The sequence below is a fragment of the Chrysochloris asiatica genome, unplaced genomic scaffold (assembly GCF_000296735.1).
Source record: "Chrysochloris asiatica unplaced genomic scaffold, ChrAsi1.0 scaffold00037, whole genome shotgun sequence".
NCBI lineage: Eukaryota > Metazoa > Chordata > Mammalia > Afrosoricida > Chrysochloridae > Chrysochloris > Chrysochloris asiatica.
Genome location: NW_006408555.1, coordinates 18781279 through 18785434, shown reverse-complemented (window position 1 = coordinate 18785434; position 4156 = coordinate 18781279). Strand labels below are relative to the sequence as shown.

The 4156-nt window shown below is 40.7% G+C and overlaps 1 pseudogene; it reads right to left on the bottom strand.

The window, feature by feature from the left end:
- Nucleotides 1-1500: 1500 nt before the first annotated feature.
- Nucleotides 1501-4156, bottom strand: part of LOC102819231 — a 59626-nt pseudogene continuing 56970 nt past the window's right edge.

Genomic DNA, 4156 nt, shown 5'->3' with positions numbered 1-4156 from the left:
TTTTTTTTATCTAAAAACTATTGGCTTTCATATATTGATTTTCTACTCAACATTCGTATTGCATTCTCCTGATATTTGAAGTGATTTTTCAGTTGAATATCTATCTTCATGTTCCAAGGATATAATCATCACCTACAAACAATGACAGTATTGCTGCTTTATTTCCAATTTAATGCCTATTCGTTTCTCCTGCTTAAATGATCAAACACTCTTGCTACAACACTACTAAATAATAGTTGTAAATAGTGAACTATTGAAAATTTATTTGGTGCATTTTTGAGGGTGGAGGGCACTCTTTGATAATTAAAAAACGTATCAGCAAATCAATTTAGATTTGCTCTCTTTCTTTGGGGTATATTTCTGTTTTATACTTTGTTTTATATTTTCATAACTTCCAATCATTTTAATATTTTCTAGTGTGCAAAATATAGCATCGATTGTGAGGATGTCACAGGATTGAGCGGTGTTTTGTTTTGTTGTACAGAGGGTTGCTATGGGTCAGAAATGACTTGATGGTACCTAACAACAACAACAACAACAAACCATCCAGTCCTGACAGACATATATAGAGTATTCTACACAAAATCAGAGCAACAGGCATTCTTTGGTAATGCAATGGGGATCACTCTCCAACATAGATTTTATGGTAGATCACAAGGCAAGTCACAATAATGCAAAGTATCTTCTCTGATCACAAGGAATAAAACTAAAAATTAAAAAATAAAGAGAAACTAGAAAATAAAAATATGTGAAAAATAAACAACATACTATTAAACATCCAATGTGTCAAACACAAAAACAAGAGACAAATCTAAAAATACTTAAGAGTCAAATTACAATGAAAACACAGTATACCACCAAAACATGGGATGGAGTGAAGGCAACGCTCAGAGGGAAATTTGTAACAGTAAAAATCTATATAGTAAAAGAAGAAAGGTATCAAATTAATAACTTGTAGAAATTAGAAGAGAAGATCAAACCAAGTCCAAAGCTACCTGAAATAAGAAAATAAAAATCAAAACAGAAATAAATTAAATAGTAAATTAAAAACAATAGAGAAATATCAATAAAACTAGATGTTGATTCTTTGAAAACATCAACAAACTTCTAACTAGACTGCCAAAGGATGAAAAAAAAGATGCAAATAACTAAAATTGGAAATGAATATAGAGACATTACAATCAATCCTACAGAAATAAAAATATTCCTAATAGAAGACTATGAATAATTGAAGGCCAAGAAAAAATTTGATGAGTTAACCGAAGTGGATACTATTCCTCGTAACACAAAAACTCCCTAAATTATCTCATGAAGAAATAGAAAATACCAACAAGCCCATGACAAGCAGACATTTTAAAAATAATCTAAAAACCTACCACCAATAAAAATTCATGGGCCAGACAGCTTCATTACAGAATTCTACAAAACATACAAAGAAGTACTAACATCAATTTTTTTTTTTTATCAATTATTTAATGAGGTTCTTTCTTTGCAAGAAATCTAGAATGCTAATTTGTGAGGATAAATTCCATTTGTGAGAGCAAACACAGCACACAGGTAACCTTGGAGCTGGGGAATGGCTTTGATTTTTGGCATAATTTGTGAGTCCACAGCTTTCTGATTCACTTTGCGCTGCTCTGTAATCTTATATTTCTCTTTCTCAGAGTCGAAGATCTCACATTCTTAGTGTCTGGGCTTCTGTAGCTTCTTCTTCTTGAAGTAAGCATCTGTGAGATGTTTGGGATCTTCACACCACTGAAATCAATTTTAGCAGAGGTGGCAATGACAAATTTCTGGTGTGTTCTACACAGAGGAACTCGATTGAGGGACAGACATCCAGTCACAAGGAGAAACCACTGGCCAGGTGCTTCAGGAAAACCACTCTCTTGTCTCCATGGTGCCCAGTGAGGATGATCAGTATGGTCCCAGGAGAGATGCTGGACAGCAGTCTTCTGACATGCTGACTGAAGGTTTTTTTGCCATGACTCAACAGCTTCTGAGGCACCTGTGCAGTCGGGTAATACCTAGGCATTTTGCGCAGTTTAACCACTTGGGTACCACCATTCTTGTCACCACCAACTGGCTTTGTGACAGTAGCAAGAACCTTCTCCTTCTTCTTTTCAACCCTGGATTTAGCAAATGAATACTTCTGCTTGTTCATGACTTTTCTGTAATACACGGCTGATCGGGAATACTTGCCAATTCCTCAGACTAGGACAGGATTTTGGCTGCAGTGTGGCTTCCCCTGCTTGGGTTTTTTGCCCTTGAGGTTAGCCTTCCTCAGCTTTGCCACTGGCAACTGCTTTTTGACTTCAGGCTTCTTCTCCTTGGTAACTGGCTTCTCAGCTTTTCACCTGCCATTTTGCATGATGGGAAAGAGTTTAACATCAATTCTTCATAAACTTCCAAAAATAGAAAAGGGAACACTTCCTAACTCACACTAGGATGCAGGCATAGCCCTTAATATTCCAAAGCCAGAAGAAAGTGACATACCAATTTTATTCCTTCTGGATATAGATACAAAAAATCCTCAATGAATTATGAGTAACCTTAATGCAAAAGTATATTAAGGCGATTCGACTTCCGGCACTTCCCTGACCAGGCAGTTCAGGTAGGGCAGTCTCGGGGAAAAGGGGCAGAATCGCACATAGGAAACCTCTGTCTAGCAGACAGCCTTTGAACAAACATAAGATCTTATATTTCAACATTCTGAACTCATTTTTTTAAAAGATCAAATTGCTGAGGAATTACAGGCATCTTGAGCTTTTGCCTGCCACCACGCGGCTCCCGCTTCTGCGCCTGCAAGTGCCTCTGCCACCTGCAGACCTTGGAATGCAGGGCTAGAGCAACCCCACTTAGAAGGCTGCATTTCCAGAGAAAAGGAAGCATAAACTAACAAAGCTGAACAAATAGAGAGGGATATCAGCGTGGATATCAGGAAATTCAGGGTACCTATGGTACAGAGAGACTAAGAGAGGCTTTTTTTAAGTCATCAAATACAGACACTACCTCCCTGCAGCCATTACACCTAGCCCTCTACTGCCCTGGCCTAGACCAGCCCTCTGCAAAGGCGCCTGGGCTCAGGAACGCCCAAGGCACATGCCCGCCCACTGAGGCCAAGGCCAATGCACTCACAAAGAGGCCAAGGCCTGCCCTGACCCCAACCCGCTCACAAACTGGTCAAAAAGGCCCAAGCCCAACCAAGGCCTAACCCGCTGTGTAGCCAGGTCACTGAGGCCCAACCCACCACATAGCCAGGTCGCCAAGGCCCAGTGCCCCTGAGATCCAACCCGTCCTCAGCCTGGTCCCCAAGGCACAAGACCCCCGAGGCCCAATCCGCCCAACTCGCCCGCTGAGGCCCAAGCCACCCAATGCCCAGCTGCTGATACCCAGGCCCCCTGAGGCCCAAACTGCCCGCCTGAGGACCAAACCACCTACCCAAGGACCAATCCTCCTACAGCCAGGTCGCTGACACCCAGGCCCCCAGAGGCCCAAACCTCCTGCCCTAGGCTCAACCCACCCGCCCGAGGCCCAAACAGCCCACCGTCGAGCCCCAGGCCCAACTGAGGCCCAAAAAAGTTACTCTCAGTTAAGCAATAAGGAGAGTGAAAAGGGAAGACCACATCCTGATCACATCTTCCTGGAGGTAATCAGAAAACATAAAAAATTACCAAAATACATAGTTAATTATTAGGGCCACAGATAAACATTAAACATGTCCAAGAAGCAAAAGCAGATGACCATATTGGCACATGTCCAGATAAAAGATAAACTATCTGAAACAAATGAACCAGAAGTAGACCTTCTCTCCATGCTGGAAGGAGAGTAGGCCTTGGAGATACCTAAGAAAGAATTCAGAAAAATGATTATAAAATGTCTCAAAACAATTTATAATGTAGCTGAGAAAAATAAGGAAGAAGTCAGAAAAGCGTTACAGGAACAATCAAATGAGAGAGACACAGCATTGGTAACAATCCAAAACCTACAGAAAGAGGTCCAATCAACCAACAACAAAATGGCAGAAATAGAAAACTCCCTGAAAGGGCAGAGGAGTAGAAGAGATGAGATGGAAGGAAGAATCAGTGAACTGGAAGACAAGTCTCTCAATATCACTAAGACAGAAGAACAAGCACAAAAAAAGGGTAAAAAATTCAGA